Source organism: Choloepus didactylus, assembly GCF_015220235.1.
Source record: "Choloepus didactylus isolate mChoDid1 chromosome 25 unlocalized genomic scaffold, mChoDid1.pri SUPER_25_unloc1, whole genome shotgun sequence".
Taxonomy (NCBI): domain Eukaryota; kingdom Metazoa; phylum Chordata; class Mammalia; order Pilosa; family Megalonychidae; genus Choloepus; species Choloepus didactylus.
The window spans coordinates 8,018,129-8,041,402 of record NW_023637606.1 but is presented as its reverse complement, the minus strand read 5'-3'; the positions used below and the strand labels follow the sequence as shown (position 1 = coordinate 8,041,402).

The 23,274-nt window shown below is 36.4% G+C and overlaps 1 non-coding gene across 1 annotated transcript; it reads right to left on the bottom strand.

The window, feature by feature from the left end:
* Positions 1–216: 216 nt before the first annotated feature.
* On the bottom strand, positions 217–378 carry LOC119525502. Its single transcript, XR_005214975.1, has one exon. It is a non-coding gene; the product is annotated as a U1 spliceosomal RNA (small nuclear RNA).
* Between the last annotated feature and the right edge of the window lie 22,896 nt (positions 379–23,274).

Below are 23,274 nucleotides of genomic sequence, written 5' to 3'. Positions count from 1 at the left end.
GCCTCCTTTAATTGGTCTTCCGTTCCCATCACTGATTTTCAACCATGTTCCCTACATTTCTCCACCCAATGCACATTTTACTTTTTAATGTAACAAATAAAAATTTAATTCATCAAGCAAGAACAAGTACAAAGATCTCTTGATTCTGGACTAGACTGGATAGGCTCTAACATTACCTCAGATAAAAGATTCATGATATTTTGGTTTATTTTTACAGTGGAAAGTGTGAGCACAGTTCTCCATTACCAAAAATTATGCATTCAAGTTCCCCACATTTGGGTAAATAACAGAGGTCAGCCCATCTGGAATGCAATGGATAAGCCTCTCCCTGGGAAAACCACCTACATGATCCTGGTATCTCCCCTGCCAGGTAAGTGTAGATAAAAAGTTTTGGCTTCCATTCTTTTGTGCCCTTTCTGCATTATCTGCTGGGCTCTCCCACTCCCATATAAGGTATTACAGTAAGGATGCTCTAGGGACATCTGAATTCCTCCCTGGGAGGTTGATGTTGGAGACTGAAGCTCTGTCCCCAGACAAGACAAGAGGAAAAAGTCAGGCTTTAATCTGGTAGTCAAAGTAGAACCCCAAAGAAACAACTACATCCCTTGCAGCCCAAATTGCAGAAGATGAGAGTCAGCAACAGAGGAGATATTTACAGCTTTCCTTTGCTGATCATTAGCACATTTCCTCTGTGTCCCTTATTAGCATATTTTCTTGTTACTTCATCCCCTGAGCCATCATTTCCCTTTAGGACTCTGGTCAGGAGAGAATGGGAATGGTACCTGCTCATTCTGTGTCCCTAAGGGACCAGGTTGCATCAGGTGAATCTAGCAATCTTGCACCTTTTCCATCCATAAAATTAAAATTCACCATGCCTACAACTGATGAAGCTGTCTTCAGTAGTCCCTTGTGTCTCCAAAGCCTGGGCTTTGTGTGAAGATACAGCCCCTGTTGTTCTCCCCAGAATATTCTTTTCTTTTTTTCAACAAAGTGGAGAATTGTGTTTCTTGGATATTAAAACCCTTCCCTTGATCACACTTTTGTCCAATTAGAAATGTCCTGCCTATTAGGCAAGTTAAGGAGTGACTTTTACCCCTTTATTAGAATAATATTTGTTCATTTAGTTATATATTTCAACCTCTTTATGCAACATTACCTGAGATTAGTACCTTGATATTGATTTTCCCATTGAATTCTTATGAAAATTCATTTTATAAGAGCAGTACTTTTATGGACCCACTTCTGCATTTGTAGGAATGGGTGGGTTTCAAAACATTAGGTACATGCCTGAAGTTATAAAAGGTGTAAGGGCTTTGACATTGTTTGGAACCCTGTAAAGAGGTTTCCAGTTTCCGGTCTCTCAGCCAGTGATTCTAAGCCCTGTGAGATCGTGCTCCCTGTGGCTATATAACAATGCTTGATCATCAAGGGAAGGAGGTTACCAGTAACACCCAGTGGGTAACTAGGGATCCTGCTAAACATTCATCAATTGGTCCAACAATATATTTGATTCAAGCAAAATCATTCTGAGGGGATTGTTAGATTTTTATTTTGCATTTACTTTATTAATTTAGTCATTTAGTAAGTTTATTTTTATCATAACACATATAAATATATAAATTTAATTTTGTCATTTTGTAACACCAATAGAGCTCTTTCCCATTTGGTTGGTGGATAATTCTGATCAGCATCAGTTGCAATCTGCTGGAGGTCTCTAATTAACTTGTAATTAACTAGAGTCAGCATAAGAGCTCGTCTTCAATTTGATGTGTTTTGAAACAGAGACTTTTTTCTGATTTTTCTTACTTTGGTATTAGAAAGTACTAAAGAACTTCCAGAGTACTGAGTCACATGGATTTTTGCAACATGGCAATACACAATGAATTTCCTAGTCTACACAAATTCTAACATTAAAACTTCATAAACTATAGATGCTGTCTTAGAATCTATAGAAAGCCTAATTTCTACTGGTAGTACTTTTCTTCCATTACTAATTGTGCCATTTGGATATATTACATCCCCCAGGAAAAGCCATATTATTTAATGGAATCTCATGGGGGCAGATTGATTAATATATTTGATTATCGTGTGATACCTTGATTGAACATTTCCATGGAGATTTAACTTCACCCATTCAGGGTAGGTCTTAGTTCACTGGGCTACTTAAGAGAGCCCAGGCCCAGATGCTGTTGACACAGATGCTTGGAGATGTTTGAAGATGCTAGCCAAGAGTTTGCTCTGGAGAAGGTAAGAGAGGACAAAACACCCCAAAAGCAGCTAAGAAAGACATTTGGGGAAAGCCATTTTGAAACCAGAACCCAGGAGAAAGTGATCAGCAGATTCCAGCAATGCAACTTCCCGGCTAACAGAGGTTTCCCTGATGCAATTGGCCTTCTTCATTGAAGGTATCTTCTTGCTGATGCCTTAGTTTGGACATGTGTATGGTGTTAGCACTGTAAATTTGTAACCAAATAGTCCCCCTTTATAAAAGCCAATTCATTTCCACTATTTGCATAACAACAGCATTAGCAAAAACAGTACACTATTTTTTATTTTTTTATTTGGGGAGTTGTGGGATTATAAAACAGTGATGGTTAAAATACAGAGTTCCCATATACCATCCCATTATTAACACCATTCTTGGTGCTGTACATTTGTTAAAATTAATGAAAGCACATGTTTTTTGGAATTGTGTTATTGCCCATGATTAAACTTAGGATTCACTGTGTTGTGTAGTTCCATGGCTTTATTTTAAATTTTTATTTTTCTACCACATATACAATCTAACATTTCCCCTTTAAATCATATTCAAATACATAATTAAATGTGGTTAATTACATTTACAATATTGTGCTACCATCACCATTACCATTCCCCAAATTTTTCCATTGTCCCAAATAGAAACTCAGTACATTTTAATCATTGCTTCTCTATCACCGACACCCTCTCCATCCCATTGTAAACTATACTCTATGTTATGACTCTATGAGTTTGCTTATTCTAATTATTTTATATCAGTGAGAGCATGCACTATTTTTTTTTTTGTTGTTGTGTCTGGCTTATTTCACTCAATATGATGTCTTCAAGTTTCATCCATGTTGTCTCATGTATCTGAACCTCATTCCTTTTTTATGGCTGAATAATATTATATTATGTGTGTATGTCACATATTTTTTATACATTCATTGGTTGATGGAAACGGGCTACTTCCACTTTTTGGCAATTGTGAATAATGCTGCTATGAACATTGGTGTGCAAGTATCAGATAGAGTTCCTCATTCAATTCTTTTGGGTATATACCTTGTAGAGGGATTGCCAGGTCATATGCTAATAGTGTAGTTAATTTTCTAAGGAACTGCCAAAATGTCTTCCACAGAAGCTACAACACTTTACATTCCCACCAGCAAGGAATGAGTGTTCCTTTTTCTCCACTTCCTCTCTGACACATTTAATTTCCTGTTTTTATAATAGCCATTCTAATGGGTGTGAAATGCTATTACATTTTAGTTTTGATTCACCTGCCCTTAATGGCTAATGATGTTGAACATCTTTTCATATGCTTTATAGCCATTTGTGTATCTTCTTTGGAGAGATGTCTGTTTCAGTCTTTTTGCCATTTTTTAAATTTGGATTTTGTCTTTTTGTTAAGTTGACAGAATTCTTTAATATATTCTGGATATTAAACCATTTTCAAATGTGGTTTCCAAATATTTTCTCCCATTGTGTAGGTTATCAATTTACTTTCATGACAAAGTCCTTTGAGGTTCAACAGTTTTTAATTTTGAGGAAGTACCATTCATCTTTTTTTTCTTGTTGTTGCTTGTCTTTTAGGTGTAAGGGCTAAACAGTCATTGCATAAAACAAGATCCTGAAGATGCTTCCCTACATTTTCATCTAGAAGTTTGATAATTTAGCTCTTATATTAAGGTCTTTGATCCATTTTGAGTTGAATTTTGTATATGGTTTGAGGTAGAGATCCTCCTTTTTTTGTAACTAAAGATACAGTTTTCTCAGCACCATATGCTGAAGAGACTATTCTTGCCTAATTGAATTCTCTTTCCCTCCTTGTCAAACATTAACCCATACAGCAAATGTTAAAGAAACTGGAAAGAGATCAGACTTGAATTAGAGAAATGATTAAAATGGCCTTTTTTAGGAAAATGGTAAATCAGACTAAAGGATAAAGGATGATATTGACTGTGTTTTAAAATTTCAACTTCTGTGTGAGACCAAATGTAGAGATGCTTATTTGGTGGAAATTTTTGTTTCCTGGAACACACTATATAATATAACTTCTATGGTTAGTTTATTCAAACACCATAACTACATGGAAACTTAAATAGGGAGTGAGATCTCGTTTATTTGTACAAGTTAATGTAAAGACCCAATGCACCCCAGAGTAATTTGGGCATAGGATTAAAAAAGTATTCGAAAATCACCTTTGAGGGACTGGGGAAGATGTGGAAATACTAAATTTACCCACACGTAGGTTCCTTATATTCTCACAAATATTAGAAACTACCAAATTAGTGGGCCAAGCCCTCCATCTTGGGGCTTGCCCTTATGAAGTCTGTTACTGCAAGGGAGAAGGTAAACCTAATTATATTTCTGCCTAAATATCACCCCCAGAGAATCCCTTTTTGTTGCTCAGATGTGGCCTCTCTCTCTCTCTAAGCCAGCTAGGTAGGTGGATTCACTGCCTCCCATCCCCCTACATGGGACCTGACACCCAGGGGTGTTAAACTCCATGGAAATGTGGAATGACTCCTGGAGATGAGTCTAGACTAAGAATCATAGGATTGAGAAGGTCTCCTTGAAGAAAAGAGAAAGAGAAGTGAAACAAAGTAAAGCAGGGGCTGACAGATTTCAAATGGAGTCAAAAGGTAATTCTGGAGGTTATTCTTATGTTATATGGAAATCCCTTTTTAGATTTTAGTGTATTAGAATAGTTAGAAGGAAATACCTGAAACTGTGGAACTGCAACCCAATAGCCTTGATTCTTGAGGATGAGTGTATAATGATATAGCATATATGATATGACTGTATGATTGTGAAACCCTTGTGGCTCACACTCCCTTTATCCAGTGTATGGACAGATGAGTAAAAAAATAGGGACAAGAAAGTAAATGAATAATAAGGGGAATGGGGTAATGAGTTGTTTTGAGTGTTCTTTTTTCCCTTTATTTTTATTATTTTTTGGAATTTTGAAAATGTTAAAAAATTGTGGTTATGCATGCACAACTATATGATGTTATCTGTGAAAAATAGATTGTACAGTTTGGATCACTGTATGGTATATGAGTATATTTCAATAAAATTACAAGGAAAGAAAAGTTTTATGGATCACTAAAATGAGACAATTCTACATTTTCCACAAAAATGAATAAAGAATATAAAGTGCAGAAAATCAGTCATCTATAAGTGTGAGAGTTGATTTATGAGCGCTCATTTCCAGAGTGTTATTCCTATTCTGATTTGTTCTTGTGCACACCAAGGCTGAAGCTCAGATGCAATCTCCTGCAGATAATTACAGGTCTATGGTTCTTTAAACTGTAGTACAATCAGTTGTTCAAGGTAAATTTTAATTAAAAGCATTTTCACACTGATTTAGTTAACATGCATTGTTTTGTTCTTTCATTTGTTTAAAGGTCAGAGCTGTGACTGAAGGCTTCCAAATTCAAAACATTTTTAGTGTGGGTTATCTCTTGTTATCAAAGGTCAAAATATTGGCTGAATGCTTTCCTGCATATATGACATACATTCCATTTCTCTCTGGTGTCTTCTAAGATTAGAACAATTGATTACGTGCTTCCCACAATACCTAGCTTTATTTTCTTAATATTGCAGGTTCACTTATATCATCTAAGGGAATAATATTAACTGATGGTTTCCACATAGAAAACATCCATATGATTCCCTTAATTGTGAATTCTCATGATGTCTAAGTGTAGAAGGATGAGTGAAAAACTTCCCACATTGATGACATTACTAAGTTTTCCCTCCAGTTTTTCCTCCTGCCCTGAAATCTTTCCTACAGAGATGGAAGCCATATGGTTTCTCTACAGTGTGAATTCTCTCTTTTTGGCTAAGGACATAAGTACTTCTAAAGGAATTCCTACATGGATGATAGTCACATTATTTATTCTAGTGTGATATTGCTTATGTCAATCGCAGGATTACAGGACTCTGAGGATTTTTAAAATGTTTGCTGACAGAGGGCTTGCAATTGGTTATTGGTGCTTGAGTTTGAATTGCTTCCACATCAGTGTGGGCAGATATCTTTGCATGATATTAGGAAACCAACAGGATTTCCAATATTTCTTGTCTTTGGAATTTCCAAGAAGGCAGAGAGGGCTTCCATTCACTTTTAGCTTTTTCTGTCCATTAACCTGATCACTCTCATGGGGAAAATTTCTCACCATCCTGATCATCACCTCACACTCCCAACTCCAGAGCTCCAGGTTCTTCATCCTCTCCAATCTGTCCTTTATGTTATATCTGTTTCACCTCCAAACCTGTTCCTAACATGCTGTGGAATATCCAACATTATCCACGTAACTTGCATAAGCCAAATGGGCTTTATCACCATTTTGCCACTTTGGGACACTTTAAAACCCACTAACTCTGATGGCCTATGCATCGTGGATGCCTGCCCCCACCTTACTACCTGTTCAACTTGAGCCCCTGGCTCTGGGCCCAATTAATTCTCATGAATTTCTTTTCAACACTCCTGAAAATTTATATGTGCTTTGGCTTTCTTTCTGTGCAGTCATTGAAATCCCTCACTATTTCTGAACTTCCTGAAGTAATCAAACAGACCTGCTCTATTTGACCCAATTTTGGCCAAAGAGATGTAAAACAAATTTTAGGTGGATTTCCTAGGAACACTTGTATTTATTAATTATGAAAAGTCAGTCTCACAGTGTAATGTAGGGCAAATGAAGCTAGAAACAAAGTATTCATTATAGGGTTACATTTATACAAAACCAAGTTATGAATATCAATAATACCACTGGAGTGTATGCATTAAAATAGTTAAAATAGGAATTTGGGGGATAGAGAGAAAAATAGATAAATGACAAAAAACAAAGTTAATATGCATCTTTAGAATTGCGGATACTGGTGACACTGGAGGAGGGAGTGGTGATTAGATTTGAGCCCCCAAGAGAATTCAGTGGGTGGTAATATTTTATTACTAAGACTGGCTTCTGTTTACATAGAGTATATTGAGTTTGTGACAATTCATTGAGCCTATTATATGCTATTTTTCCATATATATTTTATACTTCAGTAAAATAATCATTCACAAGGATCCATCTGGCACACGTTTTTTTCCACACTCTTGATTTTTCTCCCCAGTCTTCCTCACTGGGACATTGATTCAGGACCTGGAGTTGCAGCACCTATTCTGTGACCATGAGGATGAAAAACATGTGGTGATAAAAGTTAATGGATACTCCCTGAGACTCTAAAACACTCTCAATCACTAAGTTTATTTTTCAGAAACTTAAATCCTTTTGAGTGTTCTATGCCAGATAAGTCTCAAAAACCATAGGCCACAGCCTCCTCAAGAATATCACCCAGATGCAACTCCCTTTGTAATAATGGTATCTTCCATTTTCAGTATGAACAAGTTAGGGTGGTCACTGCCTAGATATCCCAGAAAATTTAAGAATGTGATTAAACAAAGGGAAGGGGTAGCAACAGATAATATAGTGTTCAACAAAGGATTGCAAATACTGGGTCTTTATATAAATATATTTTAGATGCTAGGTTGTTAGAATAGTTAGAAGGAAATAATGGAAAAGGTGGAACTGTATCCCATAACATTCTTTGAAATTTACTCTATAGCTACTCATTAAATTGTACTTTGAAAATTATCAGATTTCTGTATTTATGTTATATTTCACAATAATGAAATAACTGAAACTGTGGAAATGTAACCCATAATATTCTTTGAAATTTTCTCTTCAGCTACTTGTTAAATTGTACTTTGAAAGTTATCACTGTTCTGTATATGTTACATTTCACAAAAAAAGTGCAAAAAATACTTAATGTATACTAAGTCCCTAGCAGTTTCATTGAGCTGTTGTGCTAGCCCTGGGTCCCCTAACATAGACTAGTTGATAGGTAGATGAATAAAGCCTTAATTTCTTCAAGTGATTGTTTTCTTTGGGCTTTCTTTAATTTACCACTGAATGTGATCACTAACTAGGTTTACTGTCTATGATATACTTTTTAATTTTTTCACTGCTAGCAATTATAAAAAAGCTGCATGGGAATCAAAAATGTTCATCTTCCATGCACACTTATGGTATAGAAAAATTGCTCCAACCCAAATTAGCCCCAAGATGAAAGAACATGACTGGCACAGAGTTACCCATGAGTTTAATTAGGAACTTACACACAGGAGACATATCTTCCCAATTGTGGTGGTTCAGAAACAGTGAAGTCAGCATTCTGCACAGAGAGAGAGACAGAGAGAAAGAGAGAGAGGGGGGAGAGAGGGAGAGAGAGAGACAGAAGTGCCAAGGTGGGGATGGGGGGCTTATAAAAGTTTGTGACAATAAAATTTCAGGTGAGATTTGTTACAAAACGGTCTCACAAAGTTTGCTTACAACAAGATCTCATGAGATTTGGTTACTAGAAGTGATTAGGGGATGGAAGTTTTAATGTTTCCTCCCCAGTGGGGGCCTGTTGGCCTGGTCACACAGGCAGGAGGCTGTATGTATCTCAGTAATGGATGATGGGGTGGGGCACTGGGCCCTGGTTCCTCACAACAATTTACTGTATTTAATATTTTGATGACAGCCATATATGAGGCAATTCCTTAGTAAATGATAAAGCCTTCCTGGAAGACATACTAACATAAGGAAAAATCCAGAAAGTTTTCACAGGTGAACCTGATGAAGATTAGAAATCTATTTTCTGCAATACTGAGGAATTACTGGCCATAAAACCTATGTTCAACTGAAAAGAGAGCTGGTAGAAGGGCAGCAAATATCAATTCACACCATCTCTGCTGGTAAACTTGTAGTTTACAGTGACCCCAGTGTCTTCTTAATGCCTGTCTTGGCTCAATCCACACATTTAGGAGGGGAAAATTCCTTCAACAAGTATGGACATAATATGTCAAAACAACATGCATTTTCCAATTCCCAATTCCCTGTTGTCTATTTGCATTTGATATGTCTTATCCTAGAAGGATCTAACACCATCAACCTAGTAATAGAATGGAAAATCTAATAAATATATCAAAGAGCAGGTCAATCAAAAGAATGACAATGTACACAAGAAGATATCAAGATGGCACCTGTGAAACATTAGCTTTCCAGCTCTGGTAATCAATTAGGTAGACATGAGATCCCTGGACTCACTGAGGTATCTGGAAAGAAAAAAGGATATTTCTTCTTAATCTGTGAATGGTGAGTGAGAGATGGGAAGTATGCAGGGATATTTACATCTGGAAGAACCTTGACATTCTAAAGTAGAAATTCCATAGCTTCATATTAAACATAAACTTTAACTCTCACATTCTTATCTAAGTAATTCATTCAATTGCTTATGGAAGAATTGGAAAAATTTATGCTTTAGTGCTTAGTCCTTGAAATATCCACTGGAGAATAGTTCTACTGGAATTTATAGCTGTAGACTGGTTATAGAGATGATGAAAATCTCCATCTTTCTCTGTACCCATATTCTTTGCAATGTGACTGCACAGTCTCACCAATCAAGAGGTGGAGTGTCTTTCTCCATCTTTGAATCAGCATGGGAATCATGATGTTTAATTTGATGTGCTCAATAGATCATGGCAGAATGGACAGTGAGGATCAAGAAGTCCTAGTGTGTTTCTTCTGCTATCTCTAGTAGTCCTACCTCAGCCATGGGTACAAGTCCACTCCAGCCTGCTGGAGGATGAGAGGATATGTGGGAGAGAGGCCAGTTGTCACAGTTAAAGTCACTATAGCCAAGCCTACAGCTAATAGGGCCACCATAGTGAGAGAATTAACCAAGATTATCAAAGCAGCCCCAGCCAACTCAAAACTGACCACAGACTCATGAGGAGGAAGAAGAGATCAAAAGAAGTGAGATCATAGGTTTCCATAAAGTCATAAAATTCCCATCTTAAGCCATTTATTTCTGGGATGTCTTGTTATGGAGCAATAGCTATCTGACACAACAGTCAATATAAACAGATATGAGGGCATTCAGATAAGCCTGCTGCTTCTTATTGTTTTCATTTCTTCAAACATCTGATGATCACCACTTATTAAGTTTAGTTCATATAACTACCTAAAAGTGACCATAAATAAGTTTCCCTCCTAGATAACTAGGAGAGTTTGGAAGGACATGCACGTTTACAGGTGGTGTATGAATCTAGTTTATATCTAGTGACTCTGAATCTGGACTCTACATGGCAGAGGTATTTTGTGGGCAGGAACCCAAACTATTGTATCTATCAACCTTTGATCATAAAAATTGAAGAAAATTTTGACCATAGGTGATACCAAGTGATGATAAAGTAAATACAAATTTTTTCCATTCACCAGTCCTCTTGCATTTTTTTCATATTTAGAAAAAAGACAGTTTGCTAAGAGGAATAGAAGCAATCACATTTGTAGGCACAACTTGAAGTTTTAAATCAGAAGCAAGATTTTAAGCCAATAAAACAACATAGAACACACAACACAGTCCTGCATGTGAATGAACATAAACTCTTCCATATGTGCATCAAGATTCTATACTTCGATGAGGACACCCACATCATGAAAATGAAATCATTCTTTAGTAATTGTAATTTTCCTTCACTATGTTTAAGATCATCTGTGATGACATGGCAATATCATATCACATATTTGTAAAATGTGTCTACTTTTAGACTCCTTTAGAAAGACATATTTCACAAATAATTTTCCCTATAGTACCCTATGACAGAGACCATCCATGATAATCATTGATGACAATGAGCAGCAGAAGCAAACAAGATCTTAATAGGGAGGACAAAGACTGATAACCATATATAAGAAGCAGCAGTATGTGAAAGTTGGCATTACTAGAAAGATCTTTTAAGGTAAATATATATAGTGTGATGAAAGACTAAAGTGAAAAGTTTACTGTCCTTTTTATTAAACTGTTATAGGCTTAAATTGCATGAGTATGTTTTCCATAAAAGGAGGATGAATCACTATCACTTCTTCAGCAAACAAAGGAAAACCTTGTTTGTCATTTTGTATGTCAACTGAGAAAAAATGTACTGCAAGAAATCTATTATTCTTTTGATATGTTCGAGTTTACAAATTATTTTCCCCCCAAAATTGTGCAAAACGGGATTAGTGGGAAGGTGGACAAGGGGAAAAAATGTTCACTATGTAAGAGACAAAGAAAGTTTAATAAGGGAAATTGCTTAACATAAAACACTTTGAAACACTATGAAATAAATAGAAAGAGACATTTCCTATTCCCATGTTTTGAACAGAGAATCAAATTTTTTTGATCTGTCTTCATGCACTGATTTTAAAGGAACTTCTATATACCCATAACTAGTGATGCTTTTAGAAACTTTTCCAAAGACTATTCTGAGCCCTTTTCATAACTTGATTCCTCAGATGGTAGATAAACGGGTTCAGCATGGGTGTGACCACAGAGCACATCATTGAGCCTGCTGTATTTGAATGTGTGTTGTGTACCAGCAAAATTAATGTACAGCCCTAGGTTTCTACAATAAAATAAGAAACCAACTAAGAGGTGAGTCCCACAGGTGGAAAATGCTTTAATCTTCCCTGAGCTGATGAGATTTTATGCATGGAGAAAACAATCTTAGATTAAAAGGAAAAGTTCCTAGCCAGTGGACCCACATCCAGCTGCTTAGATGCAAAATAAATCACTAGATCATTGATGAATCTATCTGAACAGACAAGTGGGTCCATCAGATTAAGTTCACAGAAAAATCAGGAGATTCCTGGCGTGCACAAAAGAGAACTGCAATGCCAGTAAGTTTTGTAACAGGAATGAAAGGCACTGATGATCCAGCACTGGAGATCGAAAGACAACTGAAGAGGGACATAAAAAGAGAGGAGGATGTAAAATGATAAGAGTAAGATGGTAAGTTCCAAGTGACCTTCTTTCCAAGATCTTTCCACACCACTGTGACTCAAATGCAACTTTTCATGCACCCCCATTACAATCTTATTTCCTCCTTTCATAAAATAATTTTCATCCTTCCTTCCTATGCTGCTTTTCCTACCTTCCTTCCTTTCTTCCTTCCTTCCTTCCTCCCTTCCTTCTTTCCCTTCATTCCTACTTCCTTCATTCCCTTCTTCCTTCCATTCCTCCACTCCTACCTCCCTTTCTTTCATCTAAGCTACATAACCATGGTCAGTTATAATCAAGCTCTCCCACATCTCTCAGCATCCTTGTCCTCTCTCCATTCCCTGAGCTTTCTCACGCTTGGAAACCTGCTATAATAGGTCTGCACCCACAGGAAGGATTATAAGAACATGGGCTTTTCTGAGGTACATATCAGCTTCAAACCACCACATACTAAAAGGCTAAATGTGAGGATGTTGATTCTACCCAAATTAATCTGCAGATTCAAGGCAATGCCAATCAAAATTCCATCAACCTACTTCACAGAAAAGGAAAAGCTAGTTAGCAAACTTACTTTGAAGGAAAAGGGGTCTGGAATAGTTAAAAAAAAACTCAAAAAGAAGAATGAAGGTGAAGACTCATGCTTCCTGACTTTAAAACATATTATAAAGCTACAGTGGTCAAAAAAGCATGGCAGTAGCATAAAGATAGACATATCAATGAATGCAATCTAACTGAGAATTCATCATTAGAGTCTGAGATCTATGGATAATTGATTTTTTGACAAGGCCCCCAAGTTGAATCAACTGGGACAGAATAGTCTCTTCAATAAATGGTGTTGGAAAAACTGGATATCCATATGTGAAACAATGAAAGAGGAGCTCTGCCTTATACCCTATACAAAAATTAACTCAAAATGGATCAAAGATATATATATGAGGCAGTACCAAAAAACTCATGGAAGAAAACATAGGGAAACATCTTCAAGAGCTAGTGATAACAGATAGCTTCTTAGACCTTACACCCAAAGCAAAAGCAATGAAAGAAAAACTAGATAAATGGGACCTCGTCAAAATTCAACACCTCTGTTCTTCCAATGACTTTGTCAAAGAGGTCAAAAGACACCAACTCAATGGGAGAAAATATCTGGAAACAATATATCTTGATAAGTGCTTGATATCCAGAACATACAAAGAAATCTTTCAGCACATCCATTAAAAGACAAACAACACAATTTAAAAATGGGCAAAAGTTATGAACAGACATTTCTCCAAAGAGGAAATGCAAATGATTAAAAATCACATGAAAATATGCTCATCTTCACTAGCAAATCAAAACCACAATGAGATGTCATTTCACACCCATTCAAATGGCCACTATTAAACAAACAAGAAACTACAAATGTGGGAGAAGACGTGGAGAAATATTAACACTTATCCACTTCTAGCGGGACTGTAAAGTGGTATAGCTTCTGTGGAAGCCAGTTTGGCAGTTCCTGAGAAAACTAAATATACAGTTGCCTTACAACCTGGCAATCATGCTGTTCAAGGCATACCCAGATGAACTGAAACCAGGGATGCAAATAGAGAGTTGCACACTAAAGTTCATAGCAGCATTACTCACAACTGACAAAAGATGGAATCAACCCAAGTATCTATCAAGAGATGAATGGGTGCACACAATGTGGTCTATAGATAAGATGGAAGATTACTCAGCAGTGAGAAGGAATGGAGTCCTGAAGCACATGGATGAAGCTTGAGGACATAATACTAAGTGAAATAAGTCAGACATAAAAGGATAAATGTAGGATTTCACTAATAAGGACTAACCATAGTATGTAAACTCATAATCCTAAAATCTAGAATATAGGTTACAAAGAGATAAATGAGGCTAGAGAATGGGGAGTGGTTGATCATTATGTACAGAATTTTAAGCCAAGTTGAACTTAAATAGTTGGAAATGGATAGAGGTGACAGTAGAATGTTACTGATCATACAAGACATAGTGCTGAATTGTCTGTGAATGAGGTTGAAAGGGGTTGTTTAGAGTCATGTGTGTCACCAGAAGGAAAGCTAGAGTTTAAAATATGAGAATGTATAACACAGTGAACCTTGTTGTAGACAATGTCTGTGACTAATAGTAAAAATATAAATAAGTTCTTTCATGAGTCAGAACAAATGTATGACACTTTTACAAAGAGTTAATAATAAAGTGATACATGGGGGGAAATGTACCTATTGTGTATTACTGATTATAGCTTACAGTAATATTTTAATATTCTTACATTCAATAGAAACAAATGTACCACACCAATACTAGGGGACAGCAATAGGGGAGAATATGAGGTATGGGGCATTTAAGTTTTCATATATATATATATTCTTTTTTGGAGTGATGAAAATCTCTATAATTGATTGTGGTTATGAATGCACAATTATATGATGATCCTGTGAACCATTGCTTGTGTACTTTGGATGGATTATATAGTGTGTGAATATATCTCAATAAAATTAGCATTACAAAAGAAGAAAAATCTAAATATTTACTATCCAGCCTTTTACACAATATGGCCACTGACCTGTTCTCCAAGACACTATCAGGAATTGATATTGTCCAAAGTTGCCTTATAAGGGGAAGGAGTGCCCTGAATATTCTACCTGGGTTTATAGCCAGAAAAAAAAAAGTTATGTGTGCTTGAATTGTGTATGTGTTTATCTCAGGCAAAGACTGAAGATCTGGACTTAGAGGATATATTTCATGAGAGTATTTTCTTTTTAACCAGAAATGAGCCTGTTGCAATTCCCAATAAAATGCCATACCCATTTATTTCCTCTAGGATCTGTCATTGGGGTTTATATTACATGTCAGAATAAAGGCTCAGGAAGGGTTCGGTGTGGGTTTGGTGTGATCAGAAGACCTCACCACATCTCTTAGTCAGGCATCTGGACTCAGTGTCACTTGCAGCAAAATAGATGCTCCTTGGGTGGTCCTTGTGTTGATCCTTACAGGGGAGGGCATATCAGCAGGGGGAGGTCTTTTACAGGAGCAATGTTTCCATTGGCAGAGAAGGAATATGCATCTGGCCACAAAGCTCAACCCATGGGGAAAGAGCAGGCATGCATATTTACTTTTATTATTGCCCCTGGGACTCCAGGGAATAAAATTGCTGAGTAAATAGAATAAAAAGAAAAGAATACATTTAATGAGGAGCTTGGAGAGTTCAGTCTCTGGATCCCCAGAGATGTAAAATTCTCCTTTCTGTAGGACACCAGGCACAGGCTAAGAGGACCCTCACTGAGGATCTACAACATATCCTTCCACTACACAGCACAAGCACCACACACCATCTCCCTGTCTTTCCTGCCCATATTGTTCAGAGGAGGTTATTCCAGTAGAGCCAAGTCCATCCAGTGTTGCTACTGGGGAAATCCAAGTTGCCTGGAAAGCCCTGTGTGAAGGAAAGCTTTTATTAACAGTGTCTTCCCAGGAACGGTCAGGAGTAGTGAGAAAGTTAACCAGGTAGAGTAAAATAGGTATATTGGGGAAGCAACCACTGGCAACTTATTGATTACAAGGTTCATAGTATCTGTAAGAGTAAAACATATAATTTTCCTATTAGAAGCATTGACACTTCCAAACATAAATACAAAAATAAAGATGTTGATCTCCATGATTCTCTTCAAAAGGACACACTCTGTGATGTAATGAGCATGTCTTCAGCATATTTACTTCAAGAAACCTCATTACAAATTTCAATGTTCTTTAACTGTTGCTTACTGTAAGCTGAAGACCTTACCTGAAGGAAATGCCTCTCTAAGGGGAAGGAGGCATGAATACCATGGCATGTCCCTGACATCCAAGCATTCTGCATAAATCAGCTGTAAACGCTGACCAAGGTAAATGTGCAACACCCAACTCAGTGACAGGAGCCTTCTGGTTCCCTGTCAGTGAGAACATGAGAACTGCACCACTATAATTAGAAAACAGTTTCTTCTATTACCAATATGATTTTTGGGGCTCAAATTAATGTCACATCTGATCTTAATTTAATTTGCATTGGAAATTTTGAGGTCTGCCTGAATTTATTTCCAGTGGAAATTATAACTTGAAAGGAGCAGTCATATATAAGCTTGATTAAAATAGCTTTCCCCTTCATGTTTGTAACCTAAACCCATTACTACCAGGTCATGAAAGGGTCCATATGTGAAGCTGGAGATAGCTCCCAAAATCTGTTGTGAAGCAATGATTTCTGATGTCTTGGGACTACAATCAGGAGATTTAAGTGGTGGTCGGGATGCTTCTGGGTGTTTCAGGTGAGGCTGTGTGTTCAGGTGGCATCTCCACATCTCTGAGTGAAGGCACTGAAGCCCAATGACTCTTGAACCAATGCCTGCCCAATTGCCTCTGGGATTGGTGAAACTGCAACTCAGGGTCTCTGTCAGCATTTACTTGGGGAATTCTTTGCAGGGAATGTCACAACCTATGAAAGAAAAGATCTTGTAAGAAAAGGTCATCTTTTACTTGGGATTCAATTATTGGGCTGATACACGCACCATGTGAATTCAGTGAACAAACAAAATTCTTGTCTTTCTCAATCCCTTGCTCCCAGTCAGCTAAACTACTCAAATGCTATAGTAATACTACAAGAAATGAAGTTAGCCTTCTTTCAAGTTTATGGTTTATTTGTATTAATCTTTCTGAAATGATTGCATTTATCCTCTCATAATTATTCTTCTGAAATATCACTTTAACAAAATTTTTACATCTATATCATTACATATCATACTGTATAGTCTGTTCTAAATATATTGCCTCATATTTCATTTGCTTTTATTTGCATTATAATGTTTTCATATGCAGTATCTTAATGGACCTAAGTCCATAAATTATTTTACCAGGTTTTTGTTTTCTGTTCCTCCCATATTAGTTTATTCTGAGGAAGATAAGCTACATATCATCTAGAAATCTTATGCTATTTTATCTTTCTCCAGCATCTTTTATCATTAGAACTAATTTTAATATATTAATGTTAACTTGTTTTAACAACCAACAAATAACTAATAGCCCTAAAACCATTTGTTTCCACAACCTTTATTTCCTCATTGGCTTTAAAGACACTTTTTAATATAATTCATTATTTTAATGTATTTGTTTGTGATTTTTCTGATACACTATTATATACATTTTCACCTAATACAATGGCAAAATGTTGTAATAAACACAGTTTAATTACACATTTTTTATAAAGAAAATGTTAAAACTCCCTTATTTATTCCAGTTTTTAAAATTATCTTGTTCAATTATTCATTGTGTAAAAACATGGGTAAGTTTCATTTCCAGTTTACATCTGGGCTTTAGCTTTAATAGCAGAAATCTGATTTTATTATTGGGGCAATATACAGCTAAATCCACAATCTAGGGTTCACAACATGTATCAGTTTTCATTTTTTGCTGTAAGAAATTACCACAAATTAGTGGTCTAAATCAACACAAATATTAACTTTCATCTCTGTAGGTGAAATCATCCAAAGTGGTTTGAATTGGTCTAAAATCTCTATGCCAGAATAGATTTGATACTTTGGAAGGCTCTAAGCAACTCTTGTTTTCCTTGCATTTCCCAAATTATAGAGAATTCCTTAGATCAATGTCCCTCTCCATCTTCAAAGGCAGTATGGCAAGTCAGTTCTTTTTTATGTCACATCCCTGTGACAGAAATCTCTGCCTTCCTCCTCAGCATTCAAGACCCATTGTGATTCCATTGGGCCCACCAAGATAATACAAGGAAATGTATTTGACCTGCTATAAAACTATGGACAACAAAATACTAAATCTTAGATGTGTGGATTAACAAAGCATTAATTTCTGTAAGTCACTATTTTTGTTTTAGTTTTCCTTTACTGGAGGGAAATTCACTGTTGTCATTAGAGTTTAGAAAATTTTCAATCAAATCATTTATAAAATGCTTGCATGTGTTTCTAAAAATTATTTTATCCCTGTCATCATCATAATAATATACAAATGATTAGCTACAGGTGACGCCATGTAGTGAATTCTTCCATCTAATAGAGCCTTGACATTCTAAAGTAGAATTCCCATAGCCCCCTCTTTAAACATATATATTAACTCCCACTTCTCAAAGTAACTCATTCAATTGCAGATGGAAGAATTGAAAAAGTCATGCTTTGAGGCTTAGTCTTTGAAATAACACAAAATTTAATTATATTAGCATACATACCTACAGTAAACTGATTGCCAAGATAGCACCAATCTTCTCATTTTCCTGCAACCTTATCTTTCTCAATATAATTATGTAGCCTCACTCATCAAGAGGTGGAGTCTCTTTGTCCACCTTTGAATCAGGATAGAAATTATGATGACTTTCTTATTTTTTATTTTTTTATTTTTTTATTTTTGTTTATGAAGGCTACTTAAAAGTGACAAAAACTAAGTTTCCCTCACAAATAACTAGGAGAGTTTGGAAGGAAATGTGTGTGTATGTAGGTATAACTGGTGACCCTGACTCAGGTCTTTCCATTGCCAGAGGTATTTTTTGGATAGGAACACAAACTACTGTATCTATTGTCCTTTGACCAAAGGATTGAAGAAACTTTGACAATAAGTTAGAAAAAGGGATGATAGAATAACTACAAAGTTTGTTCGTTGACCTGTCTTTCTGTGTTTTTATAATATTTAGAGAAAGAACAGATACTTTATTTAGAGTAATAGAAGGAATGTCATTTTTAGGCATCACTGGATATTTTCAAAGCAGAAGTGGGAATATAAGTCAATAAAATAACAGAACACATAATAGCATCATGAGCACCAATGACCATAATTCCTCATGTGTGCACTAAGATTCCACACGTCAACAAGGACAATGGCATCATGAAGAAGAAATCCTTCTTTGGTAAAGTAAGGCATAATTGAAAACTTTCCTTCACCATTTTTAGGATTATCTGTGATGCTATGGACATATATCATATATACTGGTGAATTTAAGTTTCTGAAAAATATACATACTGAAAATTTTATAGATGCTCACATAGGGACCTAGGTATTTTGGGAATACTGTTTGTTAGGGCTTGGCATATAGTAGCTATTTGAGATATCTGGATAGAGCTTGCATAAGGGAAACCTTCAGGATAGCCTCTCAACTCTATTTGAAATTTCTGAGCCCCACTGTAAACTTATTTTGTTGCCCTTTTCTTCCCCTTTTTGGTTAAGAAGTCATTTCAATCCCTTGATGCCAGAGCTAGGGTCATTCCTGAAGTCATGTACTATGTCACCAGGGAGATTCACTCCGCTGTTAGTCATGTCACACATAGGGGGATTAAATAATTTATTTGCCAGGTTGGGCTTAGAGAGGGAAAGGACACATCTGAGCAACAAGTGAAGTTCTTGGGAGGTGCCTCTTAGGCATAATTATAGGTAGGCTTAGCCTCCCTCTTACAACTATAAGATCAAGACCTTAACTTATTAAGTAGGGGGTTCCTCATATCACATGGCCTATATTCTGTCCAAGATATACAATCAGTATCTCACATGATCTTCCCTTAGTTGTACAATCATCATCACCTTAAATTCTAAATAATTATCATAACAGAAAACATCACAGAGTTCTCATCAGCCACTAATTATTCATCCCTAGTATTAGTGTAGTGCTGATTAGGTATCCCTATTAAATACAGTCTATAATATGCAATGGGTAGTTTTTTCATATACCAATTTGTTGGTAATTCTTTGTGCCAGTGTCATACGTTAGTATCAGGAACACACTTATTTATATTTTTAGTGCTAATCTGTGGGTTACATACCCTTAAACAATGACTTTCAATCATGTTCATCAATGTAGCATTGACAACTTATAAACTATAAAGATTTTTAAGGTTTATACATAGAATGACAGACACAAAAGTGAATAGCTGAAGTATACTTCATATTAAAATTTTATAAACAGACTTAGATATATGCAGATATTTTCTATAATAGTAGGAGAGCCCACCCTCATTCTTTCAGTAAAAGAAATAAAATCTTGTTTGTGATTCTAAATATCAATTGAGAAAAAAATGTTCTTCAAGAAATCCATTCTTCCTCTGATATGTTAGAATTTACAGGATGTTTCTCTTCCAAGATTGAGAAAAAGATAGGGAAATTCAATAAGTGGACAACATGAAAAGATGTTTACCATGTAAGGGACAGAGAAAGCTTAATTTAAAAATGTTGCTTAAAATCAAACACATTCAAACTCCATGAAATAAATAGAAAGAGACATTTCCTACTTCCATGTCTTGATGAAAGAATCTTAATTTCTGGGTCTGCCTTTCAGCACTGAAATGAAAAAACCCTTTTGCATCACCATAATAATTAATGATGTTTTTTAGACTCCCTCCCCAAAGAATTTTCTCAGAGCTCTTTTTGTGTGGTTATTCCTTAGAATGTGGATAAAGGGGTTCACCATGAGCATAACCACAGCGTACATCACTGAAGCTGGTGCACATGAATATGTGTTATGTGTACCAATAGAGCTAAAATATACACCTAAACTTGTAAAATAAAATAAGATGACTGATAACAGACACACAGGTGGAAAATGATTCATAGCTCCCCTGAGCTGATAAGATTGCATATATGGAGGAAACAATCTTAAAGTAATATAAAATGAACACTGCAAGTGTCTCACACCCAACAGTCCAACTGAAAAATAAATCACTACGTCATTGATGGAGCTGCCTGGGTAGGAATGTTGGGTCATCTGTTTACATTCATGGAAAAAGTGGGGGGTTTTCCAGTGTGTACAAAAAGAAAGCTGCAATACCATTAAGCTGTTTAACAAGGAATTCAGGACATTCATTATTCAAGACCCCAGAACCAATAGGACACAGACCCAGGGATTCATGATGACCATGTAGTGCAGGGGTGATGGATGACCATGAAGTAGTTAAAGGCCATGACAGTGAGGAGGCATTCCTCCAGTACTGTAAAGTGTAAGTAAAAGTACATCTGGTTGAGGCAGCTGGCAAAGAAATGGCACTTTTCCTTGTCTGAATATTCACCTGCATCTTTGGAATAGTGTAGAGATAAAACAGTTATCAGTAAATGACAGGTTGAAGAGGAAGAACTATATGGGTGTTTGGAGGTGGGACTCAGAGATGGTGGACAGGAAGATGAGCAAGTTCTCAAAGACAGTGACCAAGTACATGGACAGGAACAGCCCAAAGAGGAGGGTTATAATTCTGGTTCCTCTGAATACCCCAGAATAAAAAATTCTTAAGTTAGAGATTTATTGCAGATGCTATGTGGGTTATATAACTAGGAAGAAACAGAAAAAGAACATGACTAATTTTATCCCAAACAGGCATTTCAAGTCTAGTAGGATTGCTATAATTTCTACTTTTTATCCATGAAATTTATTTCTATATTTTGTTCTTGCATCTTGTCAATTAGCGGACTTCTGGTGCCAAATCTGAGTAGTATTTCTTTTGCCCCATTCTTGGACTTTTCTTGATTTCAGGGAATTAAGTGTGACAAATCTAGGCAGGCAGTCTCTAGGCAATGGGGGCACAATACTGAAACACAAATGAGCCCCAAACCTGATGAGGGAGAAGAATGTAAATAAATAATATTAACCCTATATGAGGTCCACATGTAACTTTTTAAAAAGGATAATATGGGCTGATAAAGAGGAAAAATTTGCAGGGGGGTGCTCTTTTTATTCTTCAAGCAAGATCATCAGACAGGGTGACATTTTAGCAGAGGCCTCGCTCATGAGATGTTGGGAGACATAGAGGAATCTGGGGAATTTTGTCACCAGATGAGAGAATTTCCAGACCTAATTACTTAGGAAAAGGCTTGTTTCTGATGATCAGGTTCAGCAAGGAGCCATGGTGGTCATGAGAGAAAACAAGAGGGAAACTGAAAAGAGATGATGGAAGAGAAGGATTGAGAAGGAGGTGGCCTTGATGCTGCTGGAAAATCAGGACAGTTTTCCTTGGCCAAATGCTCTACCACTTGTCCTTTATTCACTTTCTTCCTAAGGATTCCCAAAAATACAAATGAACATGCTCTTGATTTCCAATTATGGATTTAGATTGTGGAGATTGTATTATAAAGAACACATTTTGGAATATGAGCCAAACTACTCCTGCTCTTAGCACATCAAACACACGTAAAGACACACTCACAGCTACACACACTGTGCACACACAGATAGATACCAGCACACAGCACACCAGGGCCTTCTTGACCTTGAACTTGACTGCCACCTTCACCAATGTGCCACTGACTCAAAGCTCAGCACTATACACACCTGCTTGCCTCTCTCTGTGTATCTCCCACTGGTGCAATAGAATTTTTCACTCCGTCCCATCAGGATAACTCCACCCTCTCATTTAGGGATGCCAGGAGTAATCACTTTGTGAAAATTTTCTTTTTTAACATCCCCACAGGAATAGCACAGCTTATTTCCTATGCTTAATTCAGATGCAAGTGTCTATGGCAGTGTTTTGCTTTTACTGACTTCCATATCTCTTTGCCCAGTTTCAACACAAAAAGCCTTGGGGATATAGCAGCATCCTACATACATAGTTTAGTCAGTGCCTGAGTTAAAGTAGTAGGTGAATAACTGTATATTGTATGAATGAGTAAAAGAATGTGGTTTCACTACAAATTCAATGATGATTGAAAGAGAAGTCAAGAGAAGTTTAAATTGGTGTGGCAAAGATGTTAGAAGCACAAACTCCATATTCTGAGATGCTTTCTCATTAATACATAAAAATGATATAATATTCTTAATTAGGATAGAATGATAGGGATCCACATAATATATCAGAAGGGAACACACATAGTATGGGTACACACAAAATTATTTCTGAATTTCATTTTTAGGCTATGTGAGTGTGTTTTGTGAATGTTGTTTATGTGTGTGTTCTGTGTATGTGTGATGAGTGTTTGTGTGCACAAAAGTGCACTGGAGATAACAATGTAATAAAAGTGTTACTCTAGGAAATGGGTAACAATTCCTGGAAATCACTTAAATAAAGGCAAGAAAAGTTTAAATTGAAGGCCATTCCCTACTAATGCAGGAAAAGGCATTATATAGAGAGAGCCAAAGTGAAGAGTAAGACTGAAGAGAGAATGAGTCAGCATTCAAGCTGAGGTCCTGTGGACCCAAGGGCCACAGATGGAGCA